This window comes from Bos taurus, chromosome 16 (genome assembly GCF_002263795.3).
Source record: "Bos taurus isolate L1 Dominette 01449 registration number 42190680 breed Hereford chromosome 16, ARS-UCD2.0, whole genome shotgun sequence".
NCBI classification, from domain to species: Eukaryota; Metazoa; Chordata; class Mammalia; order Artiodactyla; family Bovidae; genus Bos; species Bos taurus.
The window spans coordinates 40,383,811-40,409,161 of NC_037343.1; the positions used below are offsets into that span (position 1 = coordinate 40,383,811).

General features: G+C 39.2%; 1 long non-coding RNA gene across 1 annotated transcript in view; it reads left to right on the top strand.

The window, feature by feature from the left end:
• The window catches only part of LOC112441831 (uncharacterized), a 217,292-nt gene extending 195,966 nt beyond the window's left edge, over positions 1-21,326 (top strand). The window contains exon 3 of the long non-coding RNA XR_003029725.2: positions 21,186-21,326. This is a non-coding gene — a long non-coding RNA (uncharacterized lncRNA). The remainder of the gene's footprint in view (positions 1-21,185) is intronic.
• The last annotated feature ends 4,025 nt before the right edge of the window (positions 21,327-25,351 follow it).

Here is a 25,351-nt window from a genome sequence, read left to right on the forward strand (position 1 = left end):
GTTGGGTGTCAACAGAGGCCATGTGAAGCACATGAACTTTTATTAATATACCCACCTGGCAATGTTAAGGTGGTATATTCCTCTTCCCAGTATCAATGGAAGCAAGCTACACCAGTTTAAATATAATTTGGAGTCTTATAAGTACCCAATTTGTGGAGAAGGCAATGGCACCCACTCCAGTACTCTTGCTGGAAAATCCCATGGATGGAGGAGCCTGGTGGGCTGCAGTCCATGGGGTTGCTAAGAGTCGGACACGACTGAGCAACTTCACTTTCACTTTTTCACTTTCATGCATTGGAGAAGGAAATGGCAACCCACTCCAGTGTTCTTGCCTGGAGAATCCCAGGGGCAGGAGAGCCTGGTGGGCTGACGTCTATGGGGTCACACAGAGTCGGACATGACTGAAGTGACTTAGCAGCAGCAAGTACCCAAATGGCCATGTTTATCAATAATCCCTCATTACATCAAGAACCAGGAAGACATCTAACTGAATGAAAAAAAATCAATAGATACAAACACTGAGATGACAGAGATATTAGAATTATCTGACAAAAATTTTAAAACAACCATCATAAAAATGCTTCAATGAGCAGTTATAAACACGCTTAACCAAATGAAAAAAAAAAAGAGCTTTAGCAAAAAAAAAAAGAAAAAAGTGTTCAACAAAGAATTAGAAAACATAAGAACCAAATGGAAACTTTAGAATTTAAAATGCAATAGCCAAAATAAGAAAACTCAATGGATGAGTTCAATAACATAATGTAAGGAACAGAGGAAAGAATCAGTGATTTGAGGATAAAACAGTAGAAATCACCCAAATCTGGAAAAAAAGAAAAAAGCTGGGGGAAAAAAAAAAAAAAAAAACAATCAAGCAAAACCTTACATACGTGTAGGGCTATAACAAAATATATAACATTCATGTTATTGTTAGAGTCCTAGGAGAAGAAAGTTTATAGATTCAAGAACTTAAGGGGGCACCAAACAGCATGAACTCTCTAAAACTTCACATCAATACACATTATAGTATAGCTTATGAAAACTAAATTAAACTTGCTCGGTCATGTCCGACTCTATGACTCCCATGGAAATTCTCATGCCAGAAAACTGGAGTGGGTAGCTGTTCCCTTCTCCAGGGAATCTTCTCAATCCAGGAACAGAACCCAGGTCTCCCACATTGCAGGCAGATTGTTTATTAATTGAGCCACATGGGAAGTTTTATGAAAACTAAAGACAAAGAAAAAGTTTTAAAGCAAGAAGAAAGAAGCAACATCTTAGCTTTTGAGGAAGAACAGTTTGAATGATGACAGGTTCTCATCAGAAACCATATAAGCTAGAAGTGATACATTTTTCAAATGGTGATAGGAAACTACTATCAACCTGTTATCCTATATCTAGTGAAAATATTCTTCAGGAATTAGAAGATAATTAATATATTCTTAGATGAAGGAAAACTAAGAGAATTTCTTTCCAGTAGATCTATTGTACAAGAAAGCCTAGGAAAACATTTCACAGTATATACAATTTGTTATATATTTGTTAATATATGGGCTTCCTGATAACTCAGCAGTAAAGAAACTGCCTGCAATGTAGGAAGCTTGCAGGAGACATGGGTTTGATCCCTGGGTCAGGAAGATCTGCTGAAGAAGGAAATGGCAACCCACTCTAGTATTCTTGCCTGGGAAATTCCATGGACAGAGGAGCCTGGCAGGCTACAGTCCATGAGTTACAAAGAGTTGGACATGACTGTTAATATATAGCAGATTATTACATTGTACACTTTAACTGTGTTCCAATTATATTTGTCAATTGTACTTTAGTATAGTTAGAAAAAAAATTTGTTAAGATTATTTTATAAACTTCAAGAAAAGAAAAAAGAAAGGCCAAATGAAGTTTTCTAAACAAAAGAAACAACACAAAAAGGAATCTTGGAATATCACAAAGAAAGAAAACACAGTAAGGAAAAAAATGGATAATACATTAGACATTCATTCTTCTCTTGAGTTTTGTAAATTATATTTGAAAATTGAAGCCAAAATATAACATGTTTTAATTGGTTTTAAACGTATGGAGAGAAAATGTTTATGACTATAAGCTAGAGTGGATAAAGGAAGATAAAGGGAAATAAGAATTGTGAGAGTTAATTTCATGTATCAATTTGCCTGGGCTGGGTTATGCTCAGATAGCTGGTAAAACATTATTTCTGGCTATGCCTGTGAGGTATGTGAGGTATTTCTGGCAAAGATTAGCATTTGATTTAGTAGACTGAATAGAAAGAGCCACTCTTACCGACGTGGTCAAGTATCCAAACGTCTGAGGATTTGAATGGAACAAAAGAGTGAAGGAAGGGCAGATTTTCTTCTTTAAGCTGAAACATCTCTCCTTGCCTACCAGTGGACATTGGAGCCTCTGGGTCTAGGGCTTTTGGTCTCCAAGTCTTTTACCAGTAAGCCCCCTGTTTCTCAAACCTTCAGATTAATACTGACCATCTTTCCTGGTTCCCAAGCTTGCACACAGCAGATTGCAAAACTTCTTGGCTTTCATAACTGCGTAAGCCAATTTCTATAATAAATCTCCTCTTATATGTCTATCTCTACATCTATATATCCTATTGGTCTAATTTCTCTGGAGAACTCTAACACAACATTTCTGCCATTTATTCAAACTAGTAAATGACCACACCAGTGGGCTATAATAAATTATGCATATATAATGTAATATCTAGAGCAACTACTAAAGAGTTATACATAAAGATACAATAAAATACTGTATAGACAATCAAAATGGAAATGTAAAAAATTCTGAAGCAAACTGCATGGAGATAAGAAAAGGAGACCAGAGAAATGAAAAACAGAGAGGAAAGCAGAAAAATCAAACTGGCAGATGTGAAGCCCTAAATATACACAATTATTTTAAATGTAAATGATCTACATGCATTGATTAAAAGTAAGTGATTCCCAGAGTGTATTAAAAATTATAATCTGACTATATATTGTCTATTAGAAACTCAAATATAGGAAATTTAGATATATTGATATAAGCAAGTTAAAAGTAAAAACTTCTTGCGCATATTAAAAGAAAGCAGGAGTGGCTATGTTAATATCGGATACATTAGACTCTAAGAAGAGAAAATTACCAGAGAAAATGTATGTAATTAAAGAGTCAATCCATCAGTAAGACATAAAATCTTGTGTCTTGCCAAAATATTGGCACTAAATATATATGTGCCAAATAATAGAGTTGCAAAACATGTGTAGCAAATACTAACAGAACTGGAAGAAGAAATAACAAATCCAGACTAACATGTTGGAAACTTTAACATTCTTTTCTCAAAAATTTGACAACTAAGCAGAAAATCAGCAAAGGTATAGAATTCAATACCATCAACGAGCAGTTATAATTGGCATGTGTAGAACAATTTACTCAACATACATTCAGTACAAATTACCCAAGAAATATATACCAAGATAGACCATATCATGAGCCAGAAAACAAATCTAAATAAATTTTTAAAAATTTAAATCATACAAAATATGTTCTCTGATCACAAGAAATCACTTACAGAGACATAAAAGGAAAGTCTTCAAACACTTGCCAAGTAAACATCACGTTTCTAGATAACCCATGGGTCAAAAGCAAATCTCAAAAGAAACTTAAAAAAAGTACACTAATGTGATTGAAACATAAATAGCACCATATTAACATTTTTAGGACACAATTAAAACAGTTCTGAGAGAAAAATTTATAGTACTAAATAAATACACCAAAAATACCAAAAAATCTCAAATAAATAAGCTTCCATCTTGTGTTAAGGAAAATAATGGCTCCCTAGAACCTGTGAGAGTTGGACTGTGAAGAAAGCTGAGCACCGAAGAATTGATGCTTTTGAACTGTGGTGTTGGAGAAGACTCTTGAGAGTCCCTTGGACTGTAGGGAGATCCAACCAGTCCATTTTAAAGGAGATCAGCCCTGGGATTTCTTTGGAAGGAATGATGCTAAAGCTGAAACTCCAGTACTTTGGGCACCTCATGCGAAGAGTTGACTCATTGGAAAAGACTGATGCTGGGAGGGATTGAGGGCAGGAGGAGAAGGGGACGACAGAGAATGAGATGGCTGGATGGCATCACTGACTCTATGGACGTGAGTCTGAGTGAACTCCAGGAGTTTGTGATGGACAGGGAGGCCTGGCGTGCTGCGATTCATGGGGTCGCAAAGAGTCAGACACGACTGAGCGACTGATCTGATCTGATCTGAGAACCTGTGAACATGTTATCTTAGATGGCGACTGCAACTTTGTAAATGTGATTAAGTTAAGGATATTGAGATGGGAAATTATCCTGATAGTACCAATGTAATCACTGCTGCTGCTACTGCTGCTAAGTCACTTCAGTCATGTCCAACTCTGTGTGACACCATAGACGGCAGCCCACCAGGCTCCCCCGTCCCTGGGATTCTCCAGGCAAGAACACTGGAGTGGGTTACCATTTCCTTCTCCAATGTAGGAAAGTGAAAAGTGAAAGTGAAGTCGCTCAGTCATGTCCGACTCTTAGCAACCCCATGGACTGCAGCCCACCAGGCTCCTCCATCCATGGGATTCTCCAGGCAAGAGTACTGGAGTGGGGTGCCAGTGCCTTCTCCAAATGTAATCACAAGGCTCCTTAAAAGACAGAGTCAGAAGTGTCAGAGTGAGAGAGACTTTAAGGTACTGCTATTGACTTTGAAGATGGAAGAAGGAATCATGAGCAAAGAATACAGGCAGCCTCTAGAAGCTGGAAAAGGCAAGGAAATATAGTCTCCTCTAGAGCCTTCAGAAAGAAAGCAGACCTACTGACACTTTGACTTTACCCCATGAAACTTCTGACCTACACAAGAGTAAGAAAATAAATTTAAGTCATTAAATTTGTGATAATTTGTTATAGCAGTAATAAACTAATATAGATTTTGGTGCCAAAACCAAAATCCTGTTGTAGTAAACCTTTATAACTGGAAGTGGCTTTGATATTGGGCAATTGCAGAGGCTGGAAGAATTTTGAGAAACATAATAGATGGCTTCCTAGAAACTTGTTGTTTAGTTGCTAAGTCGTATCCAACTCTTTTGGGACCCAATGTGCTGTAGCCTTCCAGGCTCCTCTGTCCATAGAATTTCCTAGCCAAGAATACTAGAGTGGGTTGCCATTTCATGTTAATGTCTGCTAGTGAGAACTCAGAAGTGAGGAATTTGGTAAAACAAAACAAAACATATTGTCTTGGAGAATACCTTAATCATCATGAGCAGACTTTTTAGAAATATGCATATTACAAAAGCTACTGGTGAGGGCTCAGGTGAAAATGAGGAACAGGCTATTGAAAGTGTGAAAAAAAAGGCTCCTTGTTATATACGAACAGAAAACTTAGCTGAATTGTGTCCTTCTGGTTATGTGGGAAGCAGAACTTGTAAGTGATGAACTTGGAAATTTAGCTGAGGAGATTTCCAAGCAGTGTTGAAGGTACAGCATGTTTTCTTCTTCTTCTTCTTTACAGTAAAATGGGTGAGGATAGAGATAAATTAAGGGAAGAACTGTTAATTAAGAAGAGAATAAGGCTCGATGATTTGGGAAATCCTCAGTCTGTCCAAACTTACAAATATGCTAAAGTTAGAAGAGTCACTGCCAGGAAAACACTCTGATGAGAAAGCGAAGGGTGTGGCTAGACAATCTTTTGTTATTGCCTTGAAAGGAATCAAATACCACTGTATTCAGTCATACAGGGGTCACTGAAGAAATTAGATGCGTGACTCATGAAGCCCCTCAGCCACCTCAGCAGAAGCCAAAACTAAAAATAACATTATCTAGGGAAGATCCATGGAGCGGTCTGTTGTTTCATGGAGTAAATCCCCTTACATACAAAGGAGACCCACAAGTTTCTAGAAGGTTTTCTACCAACAGAAACACTGTCCACTTGGACTTAAATGAATAGATAGAGAATAAAATGATAGTTGACCTTCCAAAATTCTACAGGAGAGAAGTAGGTTGATGAAAGTATTTATCTTCAAACACATATACTTCATGAAAAAGGAAGGAAACCCCAAAGGCAGAGCCTCAAGGTCAGAGGGAAAAGCCTCAAACTCAGTGGTTGGAGCCATGAGCCACTAAGGATTACTTTTAGGTCAGAAACCCAGTATTGTTTGCCCATCTTAATAAATAAAACTCAGCCACATCTTAAGTAGTAATGGAGGAAACAGAAATTATAATCCTTTTCAAATTAAATGACTGTACTAAAAAGAAAGTCTTCCCTGATGGCTCAGTGATAAAGAAACCTCCTGCCAATGCAGGATACACAGGTTCAGTCCCTGGGCTGGGGAGATCCCCTGAAGAAGGAAATGGCAACCCACTCCAGTATTCTTGCCTGGGAAATCCCATGGACAGAGGAGCCTGGTGGGCACGGGCCACACAGGAGAATTGAGTGGGGATGTACTGGGACACACTGCTTCTGCATCCCTCAAGTCTTTCGTGGTGACACTAATCTTTGCAATCCCTCCAGCAGTGTGATAGTACCTTTGGTTTACTATTTTCCTAGCAAGAGGCAGTTCTAGTGGCTTCCACTTTGCCTTTCCTATGATTATAGCCCTCACTCTACAAGTCAGGGCACTAAGGAGATTCTACCAACTGCTGAGCATGTATTCTTGAAATAGAGAGACAGCCACAGAAGGGACTTCCCTGGCAGTTCAGTGGTTAAGACTCCATGCTTCCATGTAGTGGGTACAGGTTCAATCCTTGATCAGGGAACTAAGATCCTACGTGCCACATGGAAAAAAAAAAGAAGAAATAGCCACAGAATAGGTTTGGTGTCCCACCACTCCCTCTCTGAGATGGATCTGAGCTAAAACTCCACCTCTTTACCTAAACTTTATAAGCCTCTGCTCTGCCTGGTGGACCACAGTGATGTTTTGGGTCTCCTGGAATTTGTGTTAGTTCAGAGTCAGTGTCCAGTATTCCATGAAAGGTCTGACTATTTCCTTTTCTCCAGTGCACAGTAACTCTGGTAAAAAGCCATATATCCCTTTGCGGAAGGCTGGGGAAAAAGTTAACAGTATACATCTTATCTATCTCAAGAGGTTTATTGTGAGTAATTGACTCATATAGTTATAAAGACTGAGAAATCCCACAATCTGCCATTTGCAAGCTGAACTATACACCAGGAAAGCTGGTGTATAGTTCTAGTGAAAGTCTGAAGGCTTGAGAACAGGCATACCAATGATGTAAGTCCCAGTATAAGGGCAGGAGATGACCAATGCCAAAACTCAAGTAGTCAGAGAGCACAAAGTCTCCTTTTTCTGCCTTTTTATTCTTTTCAGGCCCTCATCAGATCTAATGATGCCCACTCACACTGGAAAACACAATGGACTTTACTCAGCCTAGTTATTCTAATGCTAATCTCTTCTGGAAGCCCACCCTCCCTCACACACCTAGAAATAACATTTAATCAATTATCTGGGCATCTTGTGACTAGGCAAATTGGCATAAAATTAACCATCACATTTCCATTGCTCCCTATTACCTCACTAGCTCAGGTTACCATGGCAAGCCTCTCACAATCAGGTATTTCAAGGCAAAATGAAGGCACATATCTTTAGGAACATGAGATTATGACAAGCTTGCCTCAAAATTTGATTGCAGCATCATTAATTCTGCCATTCTGTAAGCATCCAGTCAGGGATTTATACACCTGTTTCCCTTTCCTAAATACAGTCTTCCAAACCAACTGGGGGTTTTCTTGGGACCTCCCTTCTCATTTCTCTTGGGGTACTAGAGGAGGAAGCTGCTCTGTCTTCTGTAAGAACGAAGAAGCTGCTTAGGGTGAGAGGAGCTGGAGGAGAACTCTGGCAAGCACCCAGAGGTCTGGGAGGTTCTATCATGTTTCCTCCAATTTTTTTTTTTATACTCTTGTTCTAACCTCAAGGTAATACCAGAAAAACAGAGTCTAAATTTGTGAGGTAGAAGTAGGAGCTGGGAACACAGACCTACTGCTAATTTGCATATCCAAGTTCATTTAAAAAAAATACATATGGAGCTCTCTCCTCTCTGGCCCTGATGCCTTGCTCTGCTGCTGCTGCTAAGTCACTTCAGTCGTGTCCGACTCTGTGCGACCCCAGAGACAGCAGCCCACCAGGCTCCCCCGTCCATGGGATGCTCCAGGCAAGAACACTGGAGTGGGTTGCCATTTCCTCCTCCAGTGCATGAAAGTGAAAAGTGAAAGTGAAGTCGCTCAGTCGTGTTCGACTCTTCGCGACCCCATGGACTGCAGCCTACCAGGTTCCCCCATCTATGGGATTTTCCAGGCAAGAGTACTGGAGTGGGGTGCCATTGCCTTCTCTGGATGCCTTGCTCTAGGTCATGTTAAATAGGTTTATTAATTTCTGATTTGTTGTTTCTCTAATTTTGCATGGCATTGGATATTAAAAAAACAGACCTTTCACTTTTAGGAATGTATCATATGGATATAGTTGTCTGTGTCAAGGATATGTGTACACGATGTTCATTCTGACACTGAAAGTTGAAAAAACTTATTATTCAGTAAAAGGAGAGATGGTTCAGTAAATTATGATCCATCTGTGGAGGCAATACATGGAATAGTGGTTAAAAGCATGGGCTCTGAAGCTAGAGGGCTTCCCTGGTAGTTCAGCTGATAAAGAAATTGCCTGCAATGCAGGACCCGGGTTTGATTCCGGGGTTGGGAAGATTCCCTGGAGGAGGGATAATTTTGGGGTTTCCCTGGTAGTTCAGACGATAAAGAATCTGCCTGAAATGCAGAAGACCTGGGTTCTATCCCTGGGTTGGGAAGATTCCCCTGGAGGAGGACATGGCTACCCACTCCAGTATTCTTGCCTGGAGAATTCCCATGGACAGAGGAGCCTGGCGAGCTACAGTCCATGGGGTCGCAAAGAGTCAGACACAACTGAGTGTCTAAGCGTGGCCCACCACTCTAGCTGAAGCTAGAATGTCTGTTTCCAAATTTTGACTCTAATATTTACTAGCTGTGTGACTAACCCTCAACTTCCATATCTATAAAATGAAGATACACTAATCCCTACCTAATATAGTTATTGTGTGACTTTGAATAAATTTTTTGTTCTGCTTGAAAAAATTAAAAAAATAAGATCTCCAATGTTATCAGTGACAAAACTTGAAATGTTCGTATACTTCACAGGCAGCATTGAGAAACTATCAATATTCAACAGTATTTTACATTTTTAAAGAACTTGCATTTTTGTACAGGTTCAGTTCAGTTCAGTTCAGTCACTCAGTAGTGTCCAACTCTTCGCGACCCCATAAATTGCAGTACGCCAGGCCTCCCTGTCCATCACCAACTCCCAGAGTTCACTCAGACTCACGTCCATCAAGTCAGTGATGCCATCCAGCCATCTCATTCTCTGTTGTCCCCTTCTCCTCCTGCCCCCAATCCCTCCCAGCATCAGAGTCTTTTCCAATGAGTCAATTATTCCCATGAGGTGCCCAAAGTACTGGAGTTTCAGCTTTAGCATCATTCCTTCCAAAGAAATCCCAGGGCTGATCTCCTTCAGAATGGACTGGTTGGATCTCCTTGAAGTCCAAGGGACTCTCAAGAGTCTTCTCCAACACCACAGTTCAAAAGCATCAGTTCTTCAGTGCTCAGCCTTCTTCACAGTCCAACTCTCACATCCATACATGACCACAGGAAAAATCATAGCCTTGACTAGATGGACCTTTGTTGGCAAAGTAATGTCTCTGCTTTTGAATAGGCTATCTAGGTTGGTCATAGCTTTCCTTCCAAGGAGTAAGCGTCTTTTAATTTCATGGCTGCAGGTTAGTTAATATCTAAAACCCAGGTACTCTCCAGACAAGCTGGCCATCTCTAGATATCTGCCCAAATCTTCATGTTACACATGGGACTATGTCACTAAAGGCCAACACCCTTGGCCATTGCTGAATCAGGAGAAAATTCCCCTAGGAGTTCCCATCTTCTGCTTTCCTAATGTTCCAATAAAGAGATTATGAGCTGATCAACCACATAGACAGAGAAGTTCAGGACGCTCCCCATATCTCAGTGGTTTCACTGTGGAAAGACTTCATTAGACTTTCAACAGCAACAAAGTTGACAGGTGGTGGCCCAGCTGCAGGTTTACTTCGCACTATTTGCATCTGAGCCTTTGCTAACACAGGGCTTCACAACCTATACAATTCCTTCATTTTTTTCCTTAACTTAAAGCTTCTCAGATTTATTTTTCTTAAGGCCTATGCATTTTCCCTAGAGCCTCAGCCAACTCTTACCTGACTTTCCTCCAAACTATTTCACCACTTCCTTTCAGTTTTCAGTTCAGTCACTCAGTAGTGTCCAAACTCTTTGCGACTCCATGAATTGCAATACACCAGGACTCCCTGTCCATCACCAACTCCCGGACTTCACCCAGACTCATGTCCATAGAACGGTGATGCCATCCAGCCATCTCATCCTCTGTCGTCCCCTTCTCCTCCTGCCCCCAGTCCCTCCTAACATCAGAGTCTTTTCCAATGAGTCAACTCTTCACACGAGGTGGCCAAAGTACTGGAGTTTCAGCTTTAGCATCATTCCTTCCAAAGAAATCCCAGGGCTGATGTCCTTCAGAATGGACTGGTTGGATCTCCTTGCAGTCCAAGGGACTCTCAAGAGTCTTCTCCAACACCACAGTTCAAAAGCATCAATTCTTCGGTGCTCAGCTTTCTTCACAGTCCAACTCTCACATCTATACATGACCACTGGAAAAACCATAGCCTTGACTAGACAGACCTTTGTTGGCAAAGTAATGTCTCTGCTTTTGAATATGCTCTCTAGGTTGGTCATAACTTTCCTTCCAAGGAGTAAGTGTCTTTTAATTTCATGGCTGCAATCACCATCTGTAGTGATTTTGGAGCCCAGAAAAATAAAGTCTGACACTGTTTCCACTGTTTCCCCATCTATTTCCCATGAAGTGAGGGGACCAGATGCCATGATCTTAGTTTTCTGAATGTTGAGCTTTAAGCCAACTTGTTCACTCTCCTCTTTCACTTTTATCAAGAGGCTTTTTAGTTCCTCTTCACTTTCTGCCATAAGGGTGGTGTCAGCTGCATATCTGAGGTTATTGATATTTCTCCTGCCAATCTTGATTCCAGCTTGTGCTTCTTCCAGCCCAGTGTTTCTCATGATGTACTCTGCATGTAAGTTAAATAAGCAGGGTGACAATATACAGCCTTGATATACTCCGTTTCCTATTTGGAACCAATCTGTTGTTCCATGTCCAGTTCTAACTGTTGCTTCCTGACCTGCATACAGGTTTCTCAAGAGGCAGGTCAGGTGGTCTGGTATTCCCATCTCTTTCAGAATTTTCCACAGTTTTCCTTTGACTGTGATCCACACAGTCAAAGGCTTTGGCATAGTCAATAAAGCAGAAATAGATGTTTTTCTGGAACTCTCTTCCTTTTTCCATGATCCAGCAGATGTTGGCAATTTGATCTCTGGTTCCTCTGCCTTTTCTAAAACCAGCTTGAACATATGGAAGTTCACGATTCATGTATTGTTGAAGCCTGGCTTGGAGAATTTTGAGCATTACTTTGTTAGCGTGTGAGATGAGTGCAATTGTGTGGTAGTTTGAGCATTCTTTGGCATTGCCTTTCTTTGGGATTGGAATGAAAACTGACCTTTTCCAATACGGTGGCCACTGCTTAGTTTTCCAAATTTGCTAGCATATTGAGTGCAGCACTTTCACAGCATCATCTTCCAGGACTTGATATAGTTCAACTGGAATTCCATCACCTCCACTAGCTTTGTTCATAGTTATGCTTTCTAAGGCCCAGTTGACTTCACATTCCAGGATGTCTGGCTCTAGGTCAGTGATCACATCATCGTGATTATCTGGGTCGTGAAGATCTTTTTTGTACAGTTCTTCTGTGTATTCTTGCCACCTCTTCTTAATATCTTCTGCTTCTGTTAGGTCCATACCATTTCTGTCCTTTATCGAGCCCATCTTTGCATGAAATGTTCCCTTGGTATCTCTAATTTTCTTGAAGAGATCTCTAGTCTTTCCCATTCTGTTGTTTTCCTCTGTTTCTTTGGATTGATCGCTGAGGAAGGCTTTCTTATCTCTCCTTGCTATTCTTTGGAGCTCTGCATTCAGATGCTTATGTTTTCTTTTCTCCTTTGCATTTTGCTTCTCTTGTTTTCACAGCTATTTGTAAGCCCTCCCCAGACAGCCATTTTGCTTTTTTGCATTTCTTTTCCATGGGGATGGTCTTGATCCCTGTCTCCTTGTACAATGTCATGAACCTCCATCCCTAGTTTATCCGGCACCCTGTCTATCAGATCTAGTCCCTTAAATCTATTTCTCACTTCTACTGTGTAATCATAAGGAATTTGATTTAGGTCATACCTGAATGGTCTAGTGGTTTTCCCTACTTTCTTCAATTTCAGTCTGAATTTGGCAATAAGCAGTTCATGATCTGAGCCACAGTCAGCTCCCAGTCTTGTTTTTGCTAACTGTATAGAGCTTCTCCATCTTTGGTTGCAAAGAATATAATTAATCTGATTCCGGTATTGGCCATCTGGTGATGTCCATGTGTAGAGTCTTCTCTTGTGTTGTTGGAAGAGGGTGTTGGCTATGACCAGTGCATTCTCTTGACAAAACTCTATTAGCCTTTGCCCTGCTTCATTCCATATTCAAAGGCAAAATTTGCCTGTTACCCCAAATGTTTCTTGACTTCCTATTTTTGCATTCCAGTCCCCTATAATGAAAAGGACATCTTTTTTGGGTGTTAGTTCTAAAAGCTCTTGTAGGTCTTCACAGAACCATTCAACTTCAGCTTTTTCAGCATTACTCGTTGGGGCATAGACTTGGATTACTGTGATACTGAATGGTTTGCCTTGGAAATGAACAGAGATCATTTTGTCATTTTTGAGATTGTATCCAAGTACTGCATTTCAGACTCTTTTGTTGACCATGATGGCTACTCCATTTCTTCTAAGGGATTCCTGCCCACAGTAGTAGATATAATGGTCATCTGAGTTAAATTCACCCATTCCAGTCCAGTTTAGTTCTCTGATTCCTAGAATGTCTGGAACTCCAAGTGATGAGACTAGTTTCTTCTAGCCCTCAGTTACTTTAATGAATTCCCTTATTCCCTTTATTGAAACAAACAAACAGAAAAATGCAATTCTCTATTTAACCTCTGTTTCCTTCTTGTCCATCCTGTCTTATGGAGGCTGCATATTCCTCTTTATTCAACAAATTCATCTCTATCAAATTCTCATTACAGAGCTTCCAGAGTAATGGTTCTGAAAGAATGGTCCCCAAACCTGGAAATTGACTAGAAAAGCAAATTTCTTGGCTTTACTCTAGGTCTATTAAAACAGAAATTCTGGGAATAGGGTTCAGCAATGTGCTTTTGAATAAACCCTCCAGATGATTCTTAAGCACAATCCCAGTTGTTCACCACACTTAAAACATTTATTCTCACTTTCCATAGCTGAACAGGTCCCCTAAATCAAAGGCAAAATCAAAGTGCACAAATACTAATCTCCTCAGTTTCTCACTTCTATATCTAGAAGCTTACTATCAGTAGCATTCTTTCCCTATTTCCATTCTATTTCATAGGATATGGTGGTACCATCCATATACAATATTCTCTAGCCTCGTTTGGAGTCTTGGTCTACCCTGGTGGCTCAGTGGTGGAGAATCCGTCTGCTAATGCATAGGTTCAGTTTGGTTCAGTCACTCAGTCATGTCTGACTCTTTGTTGACCCCATGGACTGCAGCATGCCCAGCTTCCCTGTCCATCATCAGCTCCTGGAGCTTGCTCAAACTCATGTCCATCGAGTTGGTGATGCCATCCAACCATCTCATCCTCTGTCATCCCCTTTTCCTCCTGCCTTCAATCTCTCCCAGCATCAGGGTCTTTTCAAATGAGTCAGTTCTTCATATCAGGTGGCCAAAGTATTGGAATTTCAGCTTTAGCATCAGTCCTTCTAGTGAATATTCAGGACTGATTTCCTTTAGGATTGACTGGTTGTTCTCCTTCCTGTCCAAGGGACTCTCAAGAGTCTTCTCCAACTTCAGAGTTCAAAGCATCAGTTCTTCATTGCTCAGTTTTCTTTATGGTCTAACTCATATCTATACATGACTATTGGGAAAACCATAGTTTTGACTATACAGACCTTTGTTGGCTAAGTAATGTCTCTGCTTTTTAATATGCTGTCTAGGTTGGTAAACGGAGAAGGCAATGGCACCCCACTCCAGTACTCTTGCCTGGAAAATCCCACGGACGGAGGAGCCTGGTAGGCTGCAGTCCATGGGGTTGCGAAGAGTCGGACACGACTGAGCGACTTCACTTTCACTTTTCACTTTCATGCATTGGAGAAGGAAATGGCAACCCACTCCAGTGTTCTTGTCTGGAGAATCCCAGGGGCGGGGGAGCCTGGTGGGCTGCTGTCTATGGTGTCACACAGAGTCGTACACGACTGAAGCGACTTAGCAGCAGCAGGTTGGTAATAACTTTTCTTCCAAGGAGCAAGCATCTTTTAATTTCATGGCTGAAGTCACTATCTGCAGTGATTTTGGAGCCCAAGAAAATGAAATATGTCACTGTTTCCATTGTTTCTCCATCTATTTGCCTTGAAGTAATGGGACTGGATGCCGTTATCTTTGTTTTTTTTGAATGTTGAATTTTAAGCCAGCTTTTTCCACTCTCTTCTTTCACCTTCATCAAGAGGATCTTTAGTTCCTCTCACTTTCTGCCATAAGGGTGGTGTTATCTGCATATCTGAGGTTATTGATATTTCTCCTGACAATCTTGATTCCAGCTGTGATTCGTCCAGCCTGGCATTTCTCCATATAAGTTAAATAACCAAGGTGACAATATATAGCCTTGACATACTCCTTTCTCAATTTAGAACCAGTCTGTTGTTTCATGTCTGGTTCTAACTGTTGCTTCTTGACCTGCATACAGGTGTCTCAGGAGGCAAGTAAGGTGGTCTGGTAGTCTCATCTCTTGAAGAATTTTGCACAGAGTGTGTGATCCACACAGTCAAATGCTTTAGTGTAGTCAGTGAAGCAGAAGTAGATGTTTTTTCTGGAATTCTCTTGCTTTTTCTATAACCCAACAGATGTGGCAATTTGACCTCTGGTTCCTCTGCCTTTTCTAAATCCAGCTTGAAAAAAAACAGGCAAAACAAAGGAACAAAGTCTCTGAAACCAGTTAAGGTTTTATCTCATTCTTTTCATTGGTTATCAAGTTTTTTAAAGTTACCCATATTTTCTGTAAACAGTTCCTCAGCTCTTTCTTTTCCAGTAAAAATAATGTATTACAATCACTTCCCTGAAACTGCTGTCTCCAAGGTCACCAAAACACTTCTAAACACCAAATCTATTTAACTGGAAGACAGCTAAGGAACTCTCTCTGGGTCTAATTTCTATCTCTCTGGACACTCCTACTTGTTTTTCCCCCAGATATTGTTGTTTTTACTTGTTCATTATATATGTTTGTCCCACAGGGTTTCATCTTTCATCCTCTTCTCACAGTGAACACTTTCTCTGGGTGACCTCATTCCTGCCTATTTCCTTCACTGCATCCAAATCACTGTCTCTGGTGTAGATGCTCCTGAGTTCCAAATCTAAATGTCCTGCTGCCCATGGATTTCTCCATCAAAATTTCTGTTAGGCACTATAGACTCAACAGATCATAACCAGGATCATAGTCTTTCTCATAAAATCTGCTTCCTGTTTTATCTGCATGCATGTGAGCACTTAGTCATCTGGAAGTCATTCTTCTGCTCCTTATCCCCATAAAGTTGTTCTTATTTGACTTTCTTCACACTCCTTCATACATTCCTTCTCTTAGTTCATCTTATCCATAGTCATTGCAATATTTCCACCATTGTCTTTCTTGTCTGCTTTCTAACCTGCTTTTAACCTCAAGCTTTCTACTACTGTTATTTGGTTCCTATTCCAGTCAGATAAGTCAAAGGGAAAAGCTATGTTCAAGAAGCCAAGGTGGAGCAGAGTGGTGGTGTGTAAGGAATAGCTTCTTACCCCAAATTGCAATATATCATGCTAACTCATGAATATCAATATTATGTCCAGAGGGTAGAAAGTCTAAATCAATGTCATTAATGTAAGGCAGAAATGAATGGTGAGACTCCGAGGATGGACCATAGAACCAAATGGGGCAAAGAATCCTGGAAATCTTTTGGAGAATTTTGAAGTGTGTGGTGGGTATAATGGATGAGTTGCAAGGTGGGGCACAGGTGCTTTGTTTATGTGGTTTTCCATAATAAGTAATATAGGTCACCTGGAAGCCTTTAGGGGCTTCTCTGGTAGCTCAGACAGTAAAAAATCTTCCTGCAATGCAGGAGACCCAGGTTTGATCCCCAGGTCAGGAAGATCCCCTGGAGAAGGGAATGGCTATGCTTTAAATGATTATATGGAACAGAAAGTGCTAGAAATATATTCTAGAAGGAAAACCACATCATATTAATTTCCTGCTTAAACTACCATATCAGTTCAGTCACTCAGTCGTGTCCGACTCTTTGCGACCCCTATACCACATGATAAAGTCAAAAATTCTTGCCATGATTCACCAGACTCATTGTGATTTGATCCTTGGTTAACTGCACAGCCTTCTTTCCATCCCTCCTAACACATGTGCCTCAGACACAGCCAGTTACTTAGAAGCTCCTGAAAGTAGCAAGCCATTTGGTATCGTAATGTAGGGTGCTTTTCAGGAATGCCCATTTCCTGACCTGCCAGTCTGCTATTCTCTGGATTATTCTTTGAGACTCATCTTAAACAATTCCTCTTCCTTGACGCACTATGTGTTTTTGAGCAGATCTATGACATAATAAAAGGAGGGCATAGCAACCCATTCCAGTATTCTTGCCTGGAGAATCCCATGGAGAGACGAGCTTGGTGGGCTATAGTCCATGGGATCACAGAGTTGGACATGACTGAAGTAACTTAGAACATGACATCAGTTCAGTTCGGTTGCTCAGTCGTGTCTGACTCTTTGTGACCCCATGAATCGCAGCACGCCAGGCCTCCCTGTCCATCACCAACTCCCGGAGTTCACTCAGACTCACGTCCATCGAGTCGGTGATGCCATCCAGCCATCTCATCCTCTGTTGTCCCCTTCTCCTCCTGCTCTCAATCCCTCCCAGCATCAGAGTCTTTTCCAATGAGTCAACTCTTCACATGAGGTGGCCAAAGGACTGGAGTTTCAGCTTTAGCATCATTCCTTCCAAAGAACACCCAGGGCTGATCTCCTTTAGAATGGATTGGTTGGATCTCCTTGCAGTCCAAGGGACTCTCAAGAGTCTTCTCCAATACCACAGTTCAGTAATGTCTCTGCTTTTCAATATGCTATCTAGGTTGGTCATAATTTTCCTTCCAAGGAGGAAGCGTCTTTTAATTTCATGGCTGCAGTCGCCATCTACAGTGATTTTGGAGCCTAAAAAAATAAACTCTGCCACTGTTTCCACTGTTTCCCCATCTATTTCCCATGAAATGATGGGACTAGATGCCATAATCTTAGTTTTCTGAATGTTGAGCTTTAAGCCAACTTTTTCACTCTCCTCTTTCACTTTCATCAAGAAGCTCTTTAGTTCCTCTTCACTTTCTGCTGTAAGGGTGATGTCATCTACATATCTGAGGTTATTGATATGCGTATCTCCTCACCGCTGCCCTCGGGGAGTAGTTCCTCTTGGCCCTCCTGTGCCTTTGCAGCACATGACATAATAAAAGATGTATTTTAGAAACAGAACTCCATGGCTACAAGAAAAAAAAGAAAGGCAGAGACACTAGTTCTACCTGCAATGATCATAGAATAAAGTAATGGCTGTGTAGGGGTAGAGACATGACTGTAACAAACAAACCAAAACAAATGTCATAGGCTTTTTATGATTGTGATATATTAGAGTAACTTTAAATAGCATCTATTGGGTATTTTTGCTGTTGTTCATTAGCTCAGTCCGACTCTTAGCAACCCCAAGGACTGCAGCCTGCCAGGGTTCCTTGTCCTTCACTATATCCCAGAGTTTGCTCAAACTCATGGTCATTGAGTTAAAGATGCCATCCAACCATCTCGTCCTCTGTCACCCCTTCTTTTCCTGCCCGTCAACCTTTCCCAGCATTAGGGTCTTTTCAAATAGTCAGCTCTTCCCATCAAGTGACCAAAGTATTGGAGCTTCAACTTCATCATCAGTCCTTCCTATGAATATTCAGGGTTGATTTCCTTTAGGATTGATTGGTTTGATTTCCTTGCAGTCCAAGGGACTCTCAAAAGCTTCTCCAGCACCATGGTTTGAAAACATCAGTTCTTCAGTGTTCAGCCTTTTTATTCTCATATCTGTACATGACCACTGGAAAAACCATAGCTTTGACTACAGGGACCTTTGTCAACAAAGTGATGTCTCTGCTTTTTAATATGATGTCTAGGTTTGTAATAGCTTTATTCCATGAAGCAAGCATCTTTTAATTTCATGGCTGCTCTGTTTTTGGAGCCCAAGAAAAGAAGACCTGTCACTGTTTCCATTTTTTCCCCATTTATTTGCCATGAAGTTATGGGACCAGATGCCACAATCTTAGTTTTTGAGTATTGAGTTTTAAGCCAGTTTACTCACTCTCTTCTTTCACCTTCCTCAAGAGGCACTTTAGGTCCTCTTTGCTTACTGCCATAAGGGTGGCGTCATCTGTATATCTGAAATTATTGATGTTTCTCCTGGCAATCTTGATTCCAGCTTGTGATTCATCCAGCCTGGCATTTTGCATGATATACTGTGCATATAAGTTAGATAAGCAGGATAACAATATACAGCCTTGACATACTCCTTTCCCAATTTGGAACCAGTCTGTTGTTTCATGTCCAGTTCTAACTATTTCTTCTTGACCTACATACAGGTTTCTCAGAAGGCAGGTCAGGTGGTCTGGTATTCCCATCTCTTTCAGAATTTTCCACAGTTTTTTGTCATCCATACAGTCAAAGATTTTAGCATAGTCAATAACACAAAAGTAGATATTTTTCTGGAATTCCCTTGCTTTTTCTATGATCCAAGGGATATTGGCAATTTGATCTCTGGTTCCTCTGCCTTTTCTAAATCCAGCTTGTACATCTGGAAGTTCTCAGTTCATGTACTGCTGAAGCCTACCTTGAAGGATTTTGAGCATACTCTTGCTAGCATATGAAACGAAAGCAATTGTATGTTGAACATTCTTTGGCATTGCTCTTCTTTGGGATTGGAATGAAAACTGACATTTTTCCAGTCCTGTGGCCACAGCTGAATTTTCCAAATTTGCCAAATTTTCCAAATTTCCAAATTTGTTCCATATTGAGTGGAACACTTTAAAATATCACCTTTAAGGATTTTGAGTAGCTTAGCTGGAATTCCATCACCTCCACTAGCTTTGTTGGTAATAATGCTTCCTAACACCTACTTGAACTTCCCTGGTGGCTCAGATGGTAAAGCATTTGCCTACAATGCGGGAGACCTGGGTTCGATCCCTGGGTCAGGAAGATCCTCTGAAGAAGGAAATGGCAACCCACTCCAGTACTCTTGGCTAGAAAATCCCATGGATGGAGGAGCGTGGTAGATTACAGTCCATGGGGTTGCAAAGAGTTGGACATGACTGAGAGACTTCACTTCAAGACCTACTTGACTTCACACTCCAGAATGTCTGGCTCTAAATGAGTGATCACACCATCATGGGTATCCAGGTCATTAAACCTTTTTTTGTACAGTTCTGTGTATTCTTGCCACCTCCTCCTAATCTCCTCTGCTTCTGTTAGTTTCTTAACATTTCTGTCCTTCATTGAAGACTTTCTTATTTCTCCTTGCTATTCTTTGGAACTCTGTATTCATTTGGGTATATCTTTCCCTTTCTTCTTTGCCTCTTGCTTCTCTCCTTTTCTCAGCTATTTGTAAGGCCTCCTCAGACAACTTTTACCTTCCGGCATTTCTTTTCTTGGAGTGGTCTTGATCACTACCTCCTGTACAATATTACAAACCTGTGTCCATAGCTCTTCAGGCACTGTCTATCAAACCTAATCCCTTCAATCTATTTGTCATTTTCACTTTATAATCATAAGGATTTGGTTTAGGTCATACCTGTATGGCCTACTAATTTTTCCTACTTTCTTCAACTTAAACCTGAATTTGGCAATAAGGAGTTCATGATCTGAGCCACAGTCAGCTCCCGGTCCTGTTTTTGCTGATTGTATAGAGTTTCTCCATCTTTGGCTGCAAAGAATATAATCAGTCTGATTTTGTATTGACCATTTGGTAATGCCAATATGTAGAGTCGTGTCTTGTGTTATTGGAAGAGGTTATCCCCCACCCAGTAACTAAATAAGATAGTCTTTTTAAGATCTACAGTTTATTTTAGGTACTCTTGATTTTAGAGATCCCCACCTCACATAATGCCAAATGAATTGCTCCCCGTCCGACATTAAATATATTAATTACAAAAAGACTGAATCATGTTCATTATTGAAAAATGTTATGTTTTGTTAATATTGACAAAAAGCTGTTTGTTACATTTTTCTGGGCAAAGTGTAATAAGAAATATGCATAGGTCCAAATCACCATGGCAGAAAAAAAATGTCTTGTATTGAGATTTTGGGCCTCCCTGAGGGCTCAGCAGGTGAAGAATCTACCTATAATGGAGGAGACACAAGAGACACTATTTCTGTGCTAGCAAGGAATAGAGAACTGATTAAAAGGTCAGTGACTTCCAGGATTCAGAATGATGTTTTTCAAAAAATAGTAAGTCTTTATCAACACTAAATGGTAGTTTTCATCTTCCACATTTCTCCTTCTTCTCATATTCAGCCTTTTCAGTGATAATATTATAAGCCAATACAATCTTCCAGAAAAAATAATAATTTTTTGAGCTAGAAGGAATTATTAACAATTTTCTTTTTTCCCACTGCTAGTTCTCTCCAAATACTCTTCTGGGGCTGGACCTACAGTACTTAATGTGAAACAGGTCTTGAGGCCATGTTTGTTCCTTTCATCCCTGACTGAGTGGAATACTTCAAGTATTTAACTAGGCTCCAATATCCTGAGGGAGTATTCAGCATCAAATCATAGAAAAGCATGACTCATGAAGCAATTGTGTAAAATGATGAAAATTCTTTTACTGTTCTCCTTTAATCTCTCTTGCCTGTGTTGATTAGGTCTCCAACTACCAAAGCTGTAAGGCCAAGGGAGGTTTACCTCGTATTGTGAGAAAAAGAAAATAAACCTGACAATTTTCATCTCTTCTCTAAGAAACTGAAGTCTATCTACAAGAAAACCAAGGCTTCCTTTATTTTTAGGTAAGAGAAAACATTGCATTTCTTGTGGGAAATTCTTAGAGCCACTCGCACATTGTCAGCCACTTTTTGAAGTCACAAACAAGATCAAACAACATCCTGCAAAGCCCTGAGTATATAGTGAAAGAAAAACTCCTTGTGTCTCTCTCAGGGAGATACCCAGGCAGAAGGAGAAACCTGGCCTACCTATTTTACTTCTATAAATATCTAGATAAAGGGAGTCATTTATCCTTTATGTTTTAGTCTTTATGCTTTATGTTTCAGTCTTTTGGTGCTATTGGAAATGAAGTATTTCTTTTTCAGTAAATTTTCCATTTAATGGGAACTTATTTCTTTAAGCACCACACTTTATTTTTATCACTATTAATTAAAAGATCTCTTTAAAAATATATACTGTTTTGCCGTGTTAAATAATATACTGGATAGCATTTAATATTCACTTGGTAACCTTAGGTTATCATTATGATGTCAGTTACTAAATTTCATTTTCCTGAGAGGATTCTGAAATATATAAAATGCTACTTGTCACCACATTAATCTGCCTTAGGTAGTACTAAATCCTGTAGCTTTGCTGTGTGGACTTTATCACTCTTACTGTTTTGTCTTCAAGAAATATTTTGTTCTTGGGGAAATTAAAAGAGACATAAATGACTAGACAGATATATCATGTTCATGATTCAAAAGATACAATATTTTAAAGATATCAGTTACTCAAAAATCTGTGTGTAGATTCAATGTAATCACAATCAAAATCTTATCAAGTTTTTTTTTAATTGAAACTGAAAGCTGATTCTGAAATTTCCATGTAAATGCAAGAGACCCAGAATATCCAAGACAATTTTTTAAATGAAGAACAAAGTTACAGTACTCAGATTTTAAGAATTATATAGCTATAAAACTATAACCATAAAGCTACAGTAATGAAGTCAGATGGTTAATAGGGTTAACTGATTTTCAATAAAAGATATTAACCCATTCAATAAGGAAAGTATAAACTTTTTAACGAGCAGTCCTAGAGCAATTGGTTATCCTTATGCAAAAGTAATATTGGGCTTTCCTGGGAGTTCAGCTGGTAAAGAATCTGCCTGCAATGCAGGAGACTTGGGTTCAATCCCTGGGTTGGAAAGATCCCCTGGAGAAGAAAAAGGCTACCCACGCCAGTATTCCGGCCTGGAGAATTCCATGGACTATATAGTCCATGGGCTCACAAAGTGTTAGACACTACTGAGCAACTCTTACTTTCCTGCAAAAGTAACCTTGACCCTTAACTCACACAATACATAATACTTAATTTGGAATGGATCATAAATCTAAAGAGAAGATATCAAACTATAAAAGTCTAAGAAACAAAACATAAGCAAAAAGTCTACAAGACACCAGATTTGGCAGTAAGCTCTTAGGTTTTCTGTGACCAGATAGGCTAGAGTTCACAGGGTTGCACAGAGTCAGATATGACTGAAGCAACTTAGCATGCGTGCATGACTACAGATGGACAGCAGAAGGGAATTTTAAGGATGATGAACCTAGTCTGTATGGTACTGCAGTGGCAGATAAAGGTACTCTGTGCTTTTGATAAAACCTCTAGTAGTGTGCATCACAAAGAGTAAACTTCATTTTATGCAAATTTTTGAAAAATCAAGTAGGATGTTGAAGAGATCCTGGAATAGAACACAGACTGTGTTAAACAAATACAGATACATGACATAATCTTCCTGAAAAGGATGAGGGAGAAAGGAACCATCACAGACTAAGAAAGACTAAAGGAAAAATGACAATAAAATGTAATATGGCATCCAAGATGGGCTCCTTGAACAGCAAAAGACATTAACAAGAAAACTGATAAAATCCAAATAGAGTATGGAATTTAGTTAATAGTGATACAAATACTAGTTTATTAGTTTTGGTAAATATGCCATAGTAATTTAAGTTAGTTGTGTTAGGGGAAATTGAAACTGGGTGAGGGATATATGGGAATTCTTTTGCAACTTTTCTGTAAATCTAAAATTATTTCTAGATAACATGTTTAAATGAATTAATAAATACCTAAGAACCTATAATATGCAGTTTATGTATACTAATTTTATATAAACCTAATTTATGTATCTTGATATAAATGATGGAATAAATAAATAACTGAGGAAGAATGAACAAATCTTCCTTACAGAAGAATTGCAAATAATAAATGCAGAAATAGCAGATTCATGTTGATATATGGCAAAACCAATACAATATTGTAAAGTTAAAAAATAAAATAAAAATTTAAAAAATAAAAAAAATAAAGTTATGTGTTATAAAATAAATAAATAAATAAATGCAGAAATAATGAGAGAAATACAAAATCACCATTACAACACCAGAGCAATTATTGGTGCAGGCGGAGTCTATTGATGGGTACTAAAATTAGCGGGTAAAACTTTAAGGAGAAAGAGAATACTTGCAGTTTCAAAGTAACTGCCCCAAATATGAATTGCCATGGTGGTTTTAACATATGGCCACAAATTTTTTGATACCCTTTTCTCCAGGAAGTGGAGGTTTGAGTATGGGTTGAACTTAGTGACAAGCTTCAAATGAATAGAATATGAGCTGAGAAAAATAATCACTTTACAATGACGAAACCTGGAAGATACCACCCTACCAAGTGGTCAAGTTAACATCACCAGTAAAAAGTCTCCTTGATATCGTGTATTGCTGATAATACAATGAAAATGTCACTTCACCTTGTTCTATTCTTCATCTTCTAAATGCATAACCTCATAAGAAAAAAAAAATTATAGTCATGAGAAAGCCTCAGAAAAACTCCAACAGAGGGATATTCTACAAAATACCTGAGGCATACTCTACCAGTGTCAGTCATGAGAAACGAGGAAAGTCTGAAAAACTGTTATAGACTAATGACTAAATGAATTGGATCTAAAAATGGGAACAAGTTAAAAAAAAAAACAACTGGAGAAATCTGAATAAAGTCTCTAGTTAACAGTCTTGAACCAATGCTAATTTCTGGTTTCAATAAATGTAATATGCTTATGTAATATGACATTAAGGGAAGCTGAATGAAGGGTATATGAGAATTCTCTGTGCTATCTTTTTAACTGGAAAATAATAAATCTGAAATTATTTTGAAATCAAAAGTTAAGAAAAATCACAAAGTATTTTAAAGTTATTGCTTCCATTGCAATAATTTTAAGATACTTTGTGATTTTTTTTAACTTTAGATTTCAAAATTATTTTAGACTTATTATTTACAGTTGTACAGCATTGTAAAGCAGTTTTTCTCCAATTAAAAAATAGAAATAAAATAGTTATTGCTTCCAAATATTATTGCATATTTGAATAAAATATGTTAGAATTAGCTTAGTAAAATAGTGGTTAAGAATGAGAGCTTTAATTTTAACCAAATAAAACTCAGTTCTGCCTTTTATTAGCTCTGTAACTTGGGCAAGTTGCATAATTCTTCCAAGTCTCAGTTTCTTATCTGTAAAATGGGAATGATATTAGATAACTTCTAGGTTTTATAAGGATTAAAGAAGATAATGCATAGAATCTAGCACATAAGAATTGCATAATATATTTATTATTGTTATTAAAAAATACTACTACCGTTGCTTATGTCTAAATAACCAAATATAAATGAAGACTATCCTCTGTGCTGAGATTTTTCACTTTAACCTACAAATAGGGAGAGAATACATTGTGAAGGTTTCGCAGATACTGGCAAAGAGGCCCTCAGCATGGCTGCTTTTAGCTGAGCAGACAGCTGGCTTTTATGGGAGGCAGGGGGCTGCCAGGAAAGGGTTGGTGGATCATGGCTCAGATGGTAAAATTCTTAGCCAAATATGAAGAGCAAGAAAGTCCCAGGAAGATATTGTGCTGGTCTTTTTTTTTTTTTTAATGTATTTTATTTACTTATTTTTGGCTGCACTGGGTGTTTGTTGCTGGGCACGGGTTTTCTCTAGTTGCAGTGGGTGGGGGGTTTCTACTTGCAGTGCACATGCTTCTCTTGTTGCAGAGCACAGTCTCTAATAATAATA